Source organism: Octodon degus, unplaced genomic scaffold, assembly GCF_000260255.1.
Source record: "Octodon degus isolate 3935 unplaced genomic scaffold, OctDeg1.0 scaffold00007, whole genome shotgun sequence".
In the NCBI taxonomy this organism is placed as follows: Eukaryota; Metazoa; Chordata; class Mammalia; order Rodentia; family Octodontidae; genus Octodon; species Octodon degus.
This window is the reverse complement of record NW_004524583.1, coordinates 22426412-22441378: the sequence shown is the minus strand read 5'-3', so window position 1 is coordinate 22441378 and position 14967 is coordinate 22426412. Positions and strand designations below refer to the sequence as shown.

The 14967-nt window shown below is 40.0% G+C and overlaps 1 protein-coding gene and 2 pseudogenes across 1 annotated transcript in view; all 3 read left to right on the top strand.

The window, feature by feature from the left end:
• Nucleotides 1-14967, top strand: part of Mnat1 (MNAT1, CDK activating kinase assembly factor) — a 328673-nt gene that overhangs the window by 69314 nt on the left and 244392 nt on the right. The window lies entirely within an intron of this gene.
• On the top strand, nt 11824-13087 carry LOC105743486 (annotated as a pseudogene).
• Nucleotides 13799-14967, top strand: part of LOC105743485 — a 3128-nt pseudogene continuing 1959 nt past the window's right edge.

Sequence of the window (14967 nt, the reverse complement as noted above, 5' to 3'; positions counted from 1 at the left end):
CGGTCCCTGTGCTTTGCTAAGCTTGTTCTAAGTAGGTTCTTTAGACCACTGAGCCATCTCACCAGCCCTGTCTCTAGTTCTGTGAGGAATATTGCTGGTACTTTGGGATTTTATTAAAAGCATATATCAGTTTTGGAATTATTGTGATTTTGACTATATTGGTTCTGATTACCCGGAAACAGGGTATATTGTTCCATTTTCTGATGTCCTCTTTGATCTTCTTTTTTCAGACTACTATAGTTTTGGGGGGTCGGGGAGACGGCTCAGTGTTCAATCCCTGGTTTCGAAAAAAAAAAAAAAAAAAAAGAATCCTCTTTCCAGACTACTATAGTTTTGATTATAGAGGTCTTTCATTTTGGCTTGGTTTCTTCCTCTGTATTTCATTTCTTTTGAAGCTTTTTTTTTTTTAAATTCCAGAATTGTTTCTTTTTTCTTTTTTCTTCTTTTTTTAATGTTCCTTTTTGAAGCTTTTGTGAGTAGTGTTTTTTCTGATTTCTTTTTTGGGGGTTCATTATTGGTATACAAGAATGCTATGAATTTTTTTGTGTTGCTAAATTTGTTTAGTAGTAGTTCTAGTCCTTTGTAACCCTTTTTTTTCCCCTTGTTTTCTCTGGCTTGTTTTTGAAGGCTCTGAATCACAAATAATGATGGGATTTTTGTCTTTCCTTCTGTTTATATGATGCAGTACATTTATAATTTTGTGTGATGTTGAGCCATCTCTGTATTTCTGGAATAAATCTTGCTTGGTCATGTTAGATGAACTTTTTGATAATCTGTTACCTTGTTCCAGTTTTTTTTCGTATTTAATACAGGATGTACAGAGTCTCACTACACAGATTGATCTTGTAGTGATCCTCCTGTTTTCAGCCTCCCAAGTGCTGGGATTATAGGTGCACACCACAACGCCCAGTCTCAATTGCCCTTTCAGTGTGCCCTGAGGGTGGGGCATGCTCGGCACGCAGGGCATTGAACCCCGATCCCTGCATCTGCCTAAGCAGGAGCTTTAATCTGCTGAACTATCTGGCCAGCCCTTGTTCAAGATTTTTACCTGTATGTTTATTAAACAGATGGATCTTGTTTTCTATTTTAGTTGGATCCTTTTCTGATTTTGCTATCAAGGCAATACTGACATATAGGAATGATTTTGGAAGTATTTCCTCCCTTTCAATTTCATTAAAGAGTTTGAGAAGTATGGTGTTGGATCTTCTCTAAAATTCTTATAGAATTCAGCAGTGAATCCCTTGTTTTCTAGGCTTTATTTGGTAGTTTTTGTTGTTGTTGTTCAGTTTCATTACTTGCTATTGAATTGTTCAGGGTTTTAATTTTTTTGGTTCAATTTTGGTAATTTATATCTATCTAGAACTCTATCCATTTCTCCTGAATTTTTCCCCTTTTTTATGTATTTAGTGCAGGATCTCACTACACAGATTGGACTCTTAGTGATTCTACTGTTTTTAGCCTCCCAAGTGCTGGGATTACAGGTGTGCGCCACCATGCCCAGTCTTATTCGCTGTCTCAATGTGCCCTGGGGGTGGGGCTGGCATGGCTTGCCGGAAATTGAACCTTGGTCGCTGCACCTGCCTAAGCAGGCACTTTAATCTGCTGAGGTATCTGGTGGACCCTCTCCTGTATTTTTCAATTTATCAGAATACTAGAGAGTTTTATTTGATTTCCAAGTGTTTGCACAATTTTAATGGCTTCTTTTGCCATTGATTTCTAGTTTCATCATACTATGATTTGATAGTATGCATGGGATAATTTTGATTATCCAGAATGATTGGCTTAGGGTTTATTTCTGCTGGGGTTTGACAAATACCAAGCCAATCTTTTGCATTTCTTTGAGCATGCTTTATAGGCATGCATATGTTCTGTTTTGGGGAGGGTTCCATATACTGCTGAAAACTGTATTCTGTTGCTGTTGGATGGAACACTGTGTATCTATAAAGTCTAGTTTTTGGAATGATTGATTCAATTGTGATATTTCCTTTTTTTTTTTTTTTTCTTCCAATTGTGCCAGTGGAGTATTGCTATCCTCTAGTATAATTGTGTTGGTGTTTGTCTGATCTTTTATATCCATTAGTCTTTGTTCTATGAAGGGAGTATACTGGTTTGTGTTGTATATGTTTATTACTGGGGCTGGGGAGATGGCTCAGTAGAATAAGCACTTGCCTGGCAAGCCCAAGGGCCTGAGTTCAATCCCCGGTTCCGAAAAAAAAAAAAAAAAACCAAACCAACCAAAAAAGATCACTAAAAGTCTAATCTGTGTAGTGAGACCCTGTAGACCTTGTACTAAGTACATTAAAAAATAATAATAAAAAATCAAGTGTGTATATGTTTATTACTGTTATCTCTTCCTGTTTAATTTTTCCCTTATCCAGTATGTAGTGATCTTTCCTTTTTCTGATCAGTGTTGGCTTAAAGTCCACTTTGTCTAAAAGTATAATAGTTGCTCCTACTTTTTTCAAGGGTTCTATTGCATGGAATATTGTTTTCCTTTTTTCTTCTTTTTGTTTGTTTGAGACGTGGTGTTCCTATGTAACTGATACTGGCCTTCAACTCACTGTATAGTCTCTGCTGGCCTTGTACTCATGGCAGTCCTCTGTCCTTAGGCTCCTGAGTGCTTGGGTCATAGGTGTGCTTAATCATGTTTAGCTGTTTTCCATTCTTTGACTTTTTTTTATCTGTGAATTTATTACCTGGTTAAATGTATGTATTATATAAGAATATTACTGAATTTTTTTTCCTGGTCTATTCTATATCAGTCTTTTTTTTTTTTTTTTTTTCTCGGTATCAGGGATTCAACACAGGACTCTGCACTTGCCAGGCAGGCACTTATTCTACTGAGCTATCTCCCTGGCCCCCATTCTGTTGTTTTGACTGAGGAATTGATACTCTTCATATTGATTATGAGTTATTCCTTTCATTGTGTTATGGTTTGTGTATAGGTGTCTCCCCAAAATCTCATACAGTCACAGGGTGGCTTTTGGAGTTTGTGATCGATTATTGTGGGTGTGGATGCTGCACCTGCCCTGGGGCAGGTAATTTTTATCACAATGTAAGGAGGGGAAGGAGGCTATTTAGCTGCCTGAGTTGCTTCCACTCCCTTTGCTCTTGCTCTTTGCTGCCACCATGAAAGCCTGCTGTCCACTCTGTGCCGCTCTGCCTCGGAGCCACCTGAGTATGGACTCAAACCTCTAGTAACTGTGAGCTAAATAAACCTTTCCTTTTTCATTTTGAATATTTGACCCAGCAATGAGAGAAGAGTAGCTAAGACAGAATTTGGTACCAAGAGTAGGGTTGTTGCTGTGACTACCTGATCATGTGGATAACAAGCTTTTGGGACTGGCTTATAGGAATAGATAGGAAAGGTTCAGAGATGTTGCCTATAAGAGAATGGCTGGAAGATTCTGGTCAGAGCTGATAGAAATCCTTCCTGTAATGACCAGGCTGGGGAGGTTTGTGTTGAGGACTGCATTAGTTGTTGAACTCTGGATGATATGTGTTATGGTTTGGCAGAAAGTTTGTCTCATTTTGCTTGTGTCCACAGACTTTGCCTAAGACTGAGATTAAGTATGATGGACTGATTAATCTGGCAAAAGGAATTTCAAAGCATTCAAATATTGAGGCGGTGGCATGGCTATTGTTGTGGGCTTTTAGCAGATTTTTGTTGAGAATCAAGAGCAAAGAGCCCAGCAGGAAGATTTAAAATGTTGTGAGTTTGGTCAAAAAGGAAGCTCCAATAAAGGTGTGGAATGCAAAGGTAGAACTGAGAAGTTTTCCATTGCTCAGAAGGAACCAGAGAATGGAAAAGATGGCCTGAAGGTGTCACAGGAGGCAGCAGTTCTCCACCCTTTGCAGCCTCAGAATTCCAAGGGTGAAGGACTTCGTCTTGAGGGGAAAGCTGCAGAGTCCAATGTTCTAGAATGGGGGCAGCAGCCACACCAGGTTCCAGAATGGTGCTGACATCGAGAATTAATTCCTTGGCATTAGAGTCACAGTGCTCGGTGATCCAGGCACTCAACCTCTATAGCCAAGAGAGAAGGAAACTTGGCCATTGCTCCAGTTGGCAGCAGACCTTGGCATCATCCACGTGGCCTTGGTTTTAGATGCTTTCAGAATACAAGGGTCCTGAGGTTAAGAAGGCTTCCATCTCGATTTCAGAAGGCCTGAGAGGCCAGGCAGTGCACCCCTGGGAAGGGAGTGTGTAAAGCTGTGTGTAAGAAGCCTATTCAGTGGAAACCCCAGAAGTTTGGAAAAGTCAGAAATGTGGATCATCTAAGGGAAACTGCAAGGAGGGAGCAAAGCCAGCTTAAGAGAGAAGCCATGGGAGCTACTACCAAGAGTGCCATGGGAGCAGAGCTACATGGAGCTCACAATTTGCCACAGATTGCTTTAGATGTTCCATATGTAACTACAGGCCCTTGTGAATTTTGGACTTGCTTTGGTACCAATGCTTGGTATCCTACTGTGTGTACCTTTTGGAATTGTAAGGTTTATCTTGTGCCATTGAATGTTGAAAGTATTGAACTTTTCTTTGTACAGGGCCTCACAGCTAAGAGTTTGCCTTAGATCTGGGCAGAGACAAGAGACTTGAACTTTTCAGCAATGTTAGTAAAACTGTAGGATTTTGGCATGGTGTTTGCATAAAGGGATGTGTTTGAGTCTGGGGGTCCAGAGATAGAATCTTACGGTTTGTGTAGAGGTGTCCCCTCAAAGCATCATGCAGTCATGGGGTGGCTTCTGGAGTTTGTGATTGATTATTGTGGGTGTGGATGCTGCATCTGCCCTGGGGCAGGTAATTTGCATTACAGTGTAAGGAGGGGAGAGAGGCTAGCTAGCTGCCTGAGCTGCTGCCACTCCCTTTGTTCTTGTTCTTTGCCACCACCATGAAAGGTTGCTCTCTACTCTGTGCCACTCTGCCTTGGAGCCAGCTGAGTATGGACAGAAACTTCCAATAACTGTGAGCTAAATAAACCTTTCCTTCCTTTAGTTTGGGAAGCGGGATAACAGCACTTCCAAATATCTTCATTTCAGGTATTTGTCCCAGCAACAAGAGAAGAGCAACTGAGGCACATTGCGTTATATTCTTGTTGACACCCCCAACCCCACTCCTTTGTTTAACCTCTCATACTGCACAGTAAATTAATTCTTCTTAAATTAATGCCAGTAGACTTTGTATCATTCTTGACTGTATTGTCTTTTTCTGAGATATCCTTCAGAATTGTTTTGTAATGGTAGTTTGGTGATCATGAGTTTCTTAAAGAATTCTAAATGAATTCTTTGTCATAGAATTAGCTTATTTTCCATCAATTTTGAAACTTAGTTTTGCAGGATATATAACTCTAGGTTGAAACTTCTTCTATGGCTTGAAGCACTTCATTTGAAGCTCCCCTGGCTTTTAAGAAATCTGCAGTTCATAAGTGATAATTGTTTTTTTGCATAACAGCTTTAAGACTTTCTTCCTGTGTTAGACTAAGGATTTTGTCTGTGATATGTCTTGGAGTTGTTATTTTTCCATTGTGGCTATTTGGTGTTTTATCATCTCAATTATCTGTTTTCTTCTTATATTTGGGAAGTTGAAATTATTTCTGTATACATTTAAAAAAATGCCATTAGTGCTGTCTTCTGAATTGTCACTGTCCTGAATGTTCATTTGGAATGTCATCCTGGACTTCATTTCCTTGCTAAACTGACCATTCATGGTTTGTTTTTCTTTAGCTTAGCTAGCTAGCTAGCTAGCTATTAATTAGCTTACCTATTGTACTATTTAAGATATAGGGAATGGGGAATAAGTGAAATAGGGAAATTTGAAAAATTAATGAAATTATATTATTAAAATTAATGGAATTGTTGTTAAAGAAGGTATGTGTAGCATTAGGTAGGTAACAGAAAAGACCAACCAGGAAAAAGAAGACAAAAGAAAAAAAGTATGTAGCTGGGCATGGTGGTGCATGGCTGTAATCCCAGCTGAGACAGAAAGATTGCCACAAGTTCCAGGCTAGCCTGGACTGTATAACAAGACCCTGTCTGAACTCTCCCCAACTCCCTACAAAACAAGATAAGAATAAAAACCAGAAAAAATTGAAAGGCAAACATCAATAGGAAATAGCAAAAAGAAATAAAGAAAGCAGGGGGAGGTAAATTTCCCAAACCACCAAAATCTAGTGAAGAACAAAGCGGAAAAAGAAAGAAAGAAAAAAAAAATGAGTCTAAGAAAGAAACAATTGAGCTGGGTTGGGGAGATAGCTCAATGTCATAAATGCCTGGGCCTGACAAGTGCAAGGTCCCGAGTTCTATCTCCAGTACTGTCAAGGAAAATAACAGAGTGAAACACTTGAGACTTTTAGAAATAGGGCAGAGCAGTAAGCGGCAACAAATCAATCTCTCAAAGGTTTGGAATACAGACACTAGTAAATAACAACTTGGAGAAGAAAAGGAGTGAAGTGGATTCCTGGGACCTAGCAAGGATTTGAAGGGAAAATGGTACCCACAGAGATGTGGGAGAGACAGACCTCAATATAGAAAAAAGAAGGAGCAATTTACACTTTCTACCCAGATCCTGGTTCCTGGAATGAGAAAGGAAGATTGAATCTATAGAGATGCAGAGAAAGCAGTGGTTTCCACAGCTTCCAGGGAGAAACACACTAGTGACACAGAGCAGTGCATGTTGTGCACTACAGCAGCTGATGAGTGACTCTAATCCAAGCAACTGCAGTGTCCTCTGGAGACAGTGCTTGGTTGGTGCCATTTTAGGAAGAGGCCAACTGAACCTGGGACTCATAGGAGTTTGGTTGGCTTCAAATCAGGCCTTCCAGTGTTAAAAACAGTGACTGAGTGATGGACAGCCATAGCCAAGGTCAGGATCATGGAACCATGGTCAGGCCAGCAAGAAACACCAGGGTGTTAGGAGCTGACCATCAACCAGAGGCCAGGATCCATCTCAACTTCTGTGGATATGCAAGTACCAGAAACAGCAGCCTACCAGAATCCTAAACAGGCTTGGTGAGATTGGCCAGCATCCCACCCTAATCTTAGTTCCAGTTGCTGGGATTATCTAGCACAGATCTGGTTTCTGGCTGCTTCCTTAGTTGGTTAGCAAGAGCAGAGAAATGTCCTCAGTTGGATACTAACACAAAATTATAGACCCCCAAAACATAGCCACAGGCTTGAAATCACAGAGAAATGTTTCTTCTTTTTAAATTACTTATGAACTGTGTTTTTCCTTTTTGTTAGAATTTTTTTATTCTCATTAAACTTTGTTTTATTGGGTCTCAAAATTCTGTGACAGATTTTTGGTCAGGTTCTATTAAAAGGTATTGATTTTAAAAACTAATAACTTAAAAACTGCCACACACACACATACACACACACACACACACACACACACACACACGTCCACAAAACATTCTCCTTTCCTTCTGAAGGTTTTACCATGCATTGTTATCATTAACCAGCCTTACACTATTAAACTTAAATGGCCAGTTGGCAGAAACAGTTCTGAGAATTTTGTTTTTGATAGGGTGGTCCCCTGCCCCCCAATGTGAACATTGTTTTTAAGGTTTTCTTTTCTTTTCTTTTCTTTTTTTTTCTCCTGACTTCTTTACCAGTTTCCTGAGGCTTGGATAATCTTTCTTTGTCCTTCAGCCTTGCTTGTAATCTCTTTCTCTTCTTTTCTTTATTTCTTTGAATCCTTTTGAAATTTTTTCCCCTTAGTCTGTTGAGTGGGTCTATACTATATGCAATTTTCTGATTTGTCTTAGGGTTTTTTATCACTATAAATCTTGTGCCTATCTTTAAGGACAACAAATTAATAGCTACCATAGTTTGTCATTTTCCAGTCTGCTTGATGCTGTCTTACTGATTTTATTACTTTTTCTAAGATGAAATACTTATGATCTGTTGTTCTTTTATTTGCCAACACCTACATTGTCTGGGTGTTATAAACAATATGATAGTCCAGTACTAAAGAACTGGGTGCTAGACCAAACACAGAGCAATAATCTCTTATTCCTAGTACATTTAAGAGGTAGAATTCTGGGAGAGACTCATGTGCCAAAAGCCAGCTATTCCTAGAAGACATCTCTGAACATGAATCATTTTTTAAAGAGGTGTCAATACTAGTAATAAAGCTAACAGCATGAACAATTTACAAGCCTTAATGCAGAAAACAAAAAACAAGAAAAGAATAGAAAATGAGAGGAAGCAGGAGCAAATATAGCCCATAATCCCCAAATCACCCAAGGCAAATCTAGGGGCCATTGAGGTAGTAGAAATCAAAGGCCATCTTCTTGAATTTTATGAAATAGCAGTAATGGAAATAACAAAATAGATCAGTAAGTCTCTTGACAAAAACAGATCAATAATTAAAGAGATGATGACCATAATGAAGGAACTGATTAGTGAAACTAGAGTAGATACAGGTAAACAAAATAGAGGAATTTAGGAAAGACATGGAAACAATGAATGCCCAATAGAGAAAAGAACTGGGTTTCATAAGAGACTCAGATAGAAATCCGGGAGATTAAAACTGAATGTGTGTATAACAGAGTCAACCAATGTGAAGACAGAGTATGAAATATAGAAGACAGTACTGTGTTTGGCGGTTGTCAAATGAAAGGTGTGGAGGACCACCTGAGCAGCTGTCCTTCAAAGAAGAGCGCTTGTCTCCATTTTGACTGAGTTTGACCATATTTCATTGTATTGATATGTACAGAGCTGGCTAGGACTTCTCCTTGTCCTTTTAATTGGTCTTAAGCAATGTATATTGGTGTAGCTGAGGTACTGGTGATAATCTTTGAAGGTGGCATGTGTGTTTTCCTGGTAACCTATACCTGCTGTTCTTTTCTGTGAGCTGGGTGGAGACAGGATGAAGAGCCAATACTCTGCGCTGCCAGCTGGGATCGAGCCACAAGATAGAGGCTGTGACTTCCTGGGGCTTGAACGTGTACCTCAGAGCTGAAGCACTAGAACCCCAAAACATTAGATACTATCTCAATAGCATAATGCAGATTACTTTCTCTGCATAGCCCCTCTGCATATGGCAGAGGTAAATGTGGGCCACCTACCTAGCTCAGCTCATAGTACTCACCTACTTCCCCTACAGTTCTCAGTCATTCCATCTTCAGCCACTCCTCCACTGAATAAAACCCAGGTGTGACCATGGGTCAGCCTCTTGCTTCCGGAAAGCCATCTTCATGGCTGGACTCAGGGCTCCTTGGCTCCCCAACAATTATAAATATGTTTTAGTGTCTTTACTTTCACTGTGGGTTGCAGTGGGAGTGGTAGATTGGAATTAACTTGGTGAGATTCCAATAATGTATCTTTGGGAATTACAAATATTGACTTCTTGGACCAAGATGAGAACCTGGAGGGGACTCCTACAAAAGACCTGTTTAAAAACAGCAAGAGACCACAAAAAATTAGTCTAATGTTGACTAGATGATACAAAGAATACAAATTTAATAATTGGGATCACTTAAGAATCAGAAGATAGCACAAAAAAACATAGAGAACTGTACACAGAAGTAATACAAACGTTTCCAAGCATGTGAAAAGAATTTCAGATATAGATAAGTGAGGGATAAGGGGGAATAAAAGCTATACCATTGTGTATAATGGTCAAGATTCCAGAAATTCAACAAAAGAATAAAATACTAAAAGCTGTTAGATAAAAGATACAAATCACCTGTAAAAGAAAATCCATCAGAATCATAGCAGATTTCTCAACTCAGACCTTTAAAAAGAGATTTGAGTGAGGGCTGGGGAGATAGCTTGGTCTAAGTGCCTGTCTGGTAAGCACAAGGCCCTGGGTTTGATCCCTAGTACCACATGCTGTGCCAGCCCCCAGCTGTGCTGGCCACTGAAGCTGGGTATGGTGGCATGTGCCTATGGTCCCTGGGAGTCTAAGCTGTGTAGTGAGACCCTGTACCAAATGAACAAATAAATAAAAGGTTAAAAAAAAAAGAGAGATTGGAGTGAATTATTTCAAGCCCTAAAAGAAAATAAACTCCAATTCATATTCATGTACATACTACACAAATATCTTTCAAAATTGATGGAAAAATAAGATTCTTGCATGAGATATAACACCAGGAGAAATTCATAATCATAAAATCAGTACTTCTAAAATTCTGAAAAGTATTGTAGGAGAAGACAATAAAGACAGCAATTCTAAGAATCTCGTAGGGGTGGCAAGTGATTAAACAGAAGCAGAGAAAGGCAATCAACAGTGGGAAAATGATACAAAATATATGACCCAATATGTATTCAGTCATAAGCATCAATGCAAATGTTCTCAATTTACCAATCAAAAGAAACAGATTGGCATAGTGGATCAAGAACAAAGATCTACAGTATACTGCTTATAAGAAAGACATTTTACATAAAAAGAAATTCAGAGATTGAAAGTCAAAGGATGAAAAACAATACTTCATGCAACATGAGCTCAGAAAAATGCAAACAAAGTGGATTTCAAGCCAAGACCAATTACAAGAGACAAAGAAGGTTAAGGGAACAATCCAATAGGAAGAGATAACAATTGCTAATGTATGTATACCAAACACTGTTACACTGAACTATATAAATGTATGTATAAAATCAGTTAGGCACTAATACAGTTTTAATGGGGGACATCAATACTCCACAGTCATAAATAGATCTCTAGGCAGAAAATCAACAAAGAAATATCACAACTGAACCAAACCTTTGAACAAATGGAATTAGTAGATAGCTACAGAGTGTTCCACCTCAGAACAATAGAGCATAAATTCTTCTTAGCAGCAAGTGGGGATATGTCCAAAGTAGATCACATACTATCGCATAAAACATGCTTAAATAATGCAAAGGAATTGAAATTATCCTGTGCATATTATCACATCACAGTGCTGTGAAATTGGTAGTCAATAGTGAAAGAAAACACAAAACTACATAAACACATGGAAGTTAAATCATAGCCTTATGAACAAACAGTGGGTCACAGATGAAAGAAGAACTTAATTTCTACAATTAAATGATAAACCCAGTATACCATCCAGGACTAATAGGATGCAATAAAGGCATTCCTATGAGGTAAATCTAAAATGAACTTACACATCAGAAAAAAACAAACTAATGTGGAACCTCAAGGTTCTAGGAAAAAAAAGAGAGCAAGTTAAACCCAATGCATGTATGAGGGAGGAAATTATAAATATCAGAGCAGAAATTAATGCAGTTAAGACTGAGAACACAGTAGAAGAATTAATGAATCAAAGAGTTGTTTCTTTGAAACATTAAATAAAATAGACAAACTCTTAGCCAGCGTTCTCCGAAAAGTGAGAGGCCCCAAACTCATCCAATTAGAAATGAAGATTGAAATCACAATGGATCTTGCAGAAATCCAGAAGATTATTAATGTTTAGTTTGAGAAAGTTTATTTCAGCAAAAAAAATGGAGATTCCTACATACATATAAATTCCTAAAATTGACTCAAGAAGATATAAAAATTCCACATATTCTTGTCAGCGGCACATGGGATGTTCTCCAAAATAGATCACGTACTACTTCATAGAACATTCTTAAGTGAATATAAAGGAGTTGAATTATTCCATGTGAATTTTCAGGCCATAGTGCAATGAAATTGAAAATCAATGGTAAAAGAAACTACAAGAGACCTACCTCGACTCTTAGCTTGTCGAGGACGGTAACTGAGGCCCAGCATCTGCTCCTGCTCCTTTTGCCCCCTGACCCGAAGCCACCATATGTGAGTGCATCTCCATCCATGTTGGCCAGGCCAGTGTCCGGATTTGCAACACCTGCTGGGAACTCTCCTGCCAGGAACATGGCATCCAGCCCAATGGCCAGATGCCAAGTGACAAGACCATTGGGGGCAGAGATGACTCCTTCAACACCTTCTTCAGTGAGACTGGTGCTGGCAGCATGTGCCTATGGCAGTGTTTGTAGACCTGGAACCCACAGTCATTGATGAAGTGCATACTCGTACCTACTGCCAGCTCTTCTACCCTGAGCAGCTCATCACAGGCAAAGAAGATATTGCCAACAACCATGCCCATTGGCACTATACTATTGGCAAGGAGATCATTGACCTTGTCTTGGACCAAATTCGGAAACTAGCTGACCAGTGCACAGGTCTGCAGGGCTTCCTGGTTTTCCACAGCTTTGGCAGGGGCACTGGCTCTGGCCTTACCTCCCTGCTGATGGAACACCTCTCCATCGACTATGGCAAGAAGCCCAAACTCGAATTCTCCATTTACCCAGCCCCCCAGGTCTCCACAGCTGTAGTAGAGCCCTATAACTCCATCCTCACCACCCACATCACCCTGGAGTACTCTGATTGTGCTTTCATGGTAGACAATGAGGCCATCTGTGACATCCGTTGTAGAAACCTCGATATTGAGCACCCCACCTACACTAATCTGAACTGCCTTATTAGCCAGATTGTATCTTCCATCACTGCTTCCCTTAGATTTGATGGAGCCCTGAATGGGGATCTGACAGAATTCCAGACCAACCTGGTGCCCTATCCCTGTATCCATTTCCCTCTGGCTACATATGCCCCTGTCATCTCTGCTGAGAAAGCTTACCATGAACAGCTTTCAGTAGCAGAGATCACCAATGCTTGCTTTGAACCAGTGAACCAGATGGTGAAATGTGACCCTCACCATGGTAAATACATGGCTTGCTGCCTGTTGTACTGTGGTGATGTGGTCCCCGAAGATGTCAGTGCTGCCATTGTCACCATCAAGACCAAGCGCAGCATCCAGTTTGTGGACTGGTGTCTCACTGGCTTCAAGGTGGGCTTTAATTACCAGCCTCCCACTGTGGTGCCTGGTGGAGACCTGGCTAAGGTACAGTGTGCTGTGTGCATGCTGAGCAATACCACAGCTATTATCAAGGCCTGGGCTCACCTGGACCACAAATTTGATCTGATGTATGCCAAGTGTGCCTTTGTTCACAGGTACGTGGGTGAGGGGATGGAGAAAGAGGAGTTTTCTGAGGCCTGGGAGGACATGGCTGCCTCGAGAAGGATTATGAGGAGGTTGGTGTGGATTCTGTGGAAGGAGAGGGTGAGGAGGAAGGAGGGGAATATTAGCTATGCATTCCCTTTAGCCCTGCACCATGTCATGCTCTCAGAATTTGAGCCTCAGTGTAGCTAACAATCACTAAGCTTTTCTGGTGGCATCATCTTTACTTAATCATGTCTGATCTTCTGTGATCATGTCTTTTCCATGTGTACCTCTGGTTTTTTCATCATGTCTCAGAATAAATGCTTTAAGAAAGTTTGAAAGAGAGAGAGAGAGAGAGAGAGAGAGAGAGAGAGAGAGAGAGAGAGAGAGAGAGAAACAAGAACTGCATAAACACAGGGGAATTAAATACCACCTTTCTGAACAACCAGTGGGTCAAGAGGCAATTATAGGAGATTTAGACAGCTTTAAAAGGAATAAGGGGTCTGGCAAGACAGCTCAGTGGACTAAAGTGCCTGCTTAAGCAAGCCTAGGCAAGTGCAGGGACCATGGTTCGATCCCTGGTACCACATGCAATGCTAGCCCTGCCCCCAGGGTGGGCTGAGCTGGCTAGAGTCTAGGCATAGTGACGCATGCCTGTAATCCCAGTGCTGTGGAGGCTGAAAACAGAATCACTGCTGCACAGTGAGACCGTGCAGCAACCAAATACGTTAAAAAAACAAAAACAAAAACAAAACAAAAAAACAAAAACAAAAACAAAAAACAAGCTAACAAAAAAGAACAGAGTAAAAGGAATAAAGACTGGAAAGGAAGAAATTATATTATAATTTGCTGATGACATGATCCTGTACATAAAAACTGTGGTGAGTGGATGAGCTGAAAATCAACCACACATTTGGGGCCTAGAGCAAAGCCAGCCCCCAAGGCACAGAGCTCTAAAGGTGAGCCATACAAACAGATTGTTGGTTCAAGAGCAAGGCCAGTCCTGCAGGTGTGTGACCTTGGGGTTCTTCCCTGTTAAGTACAACACGATAACTCAATGTTTTGCTTTGAGTGTTCTCAATAAAACCTTGATACCTTGCATTTCTCAACTCCATTGTGCTTTCCCCTTTCTAAAATTTTATATAAATAAAGATGCTGGGGTTGGGATGTTGTTGCTGCTTCCCCATGAAAGAGGTCAAGTCTCACCCTTTCCCAGCTTTCCTTTTAGTATGTGTCTGTGCTTTTTTTCTTAATCTCTCTTTGTGCGCCCCCCCCATGGTGGCTATATGGATCCTTGCAGAAGACTCCCAAACCTCCACCAAGAGACTCCTAGAATTAATAACCAAATTTAGCAGTGTAGCAAAGATACAAAATAAATAAGATAATGGCATTCCTGTGCATGAATGACAAACTTACTGAGAAATTAGAAAAATAATACCTTTCACAAGAACTTGAAGAAAAATGAAGGATTTAGGAAGCAATCTAATAAAGAGGTGAAAGACCTTGAAAACTGCTCTTAAAAATGAAATTAAAAAATGAAATTAAATAGAATGTTTGAAAATGAAAAGATATTCCCTGTTCTTTGATAGTCAGAAGCTATGTAGTGAAAAATGATCATATTTCCACACTGTTAAATAGATTTAATGCAGTCTAGTCAAAATAACAATAGCAAAGCTGGTTGTGGTGGCACATGATTGTAATCGCAGCACTTGGGAAGCTGAGGCAGGAGGAGTGCTGTAAGTTTGAGGCCAACCTGGGCTACATAGTTAGTTCAAAACTAGTCTGAGCTATATAGCAAGATGCTTTTTCAAAAAATAAAGGCAAAACCTCCAAAAAACAAAAAGTCAAAGTAACCCAATAACATACCTTATAGAATTTGAGAAAACAATTCCAAAACTCATTTTGAAACAGAAGAGATCTCGAATAGCAATTCTGGGTAACAAGGACAGGGCAGGGGGATCACAATCCTATGTTTGAAGTTCTACTACAAAGCTGCAGTGATAGGAATAGCACGGTACTGGGGAAT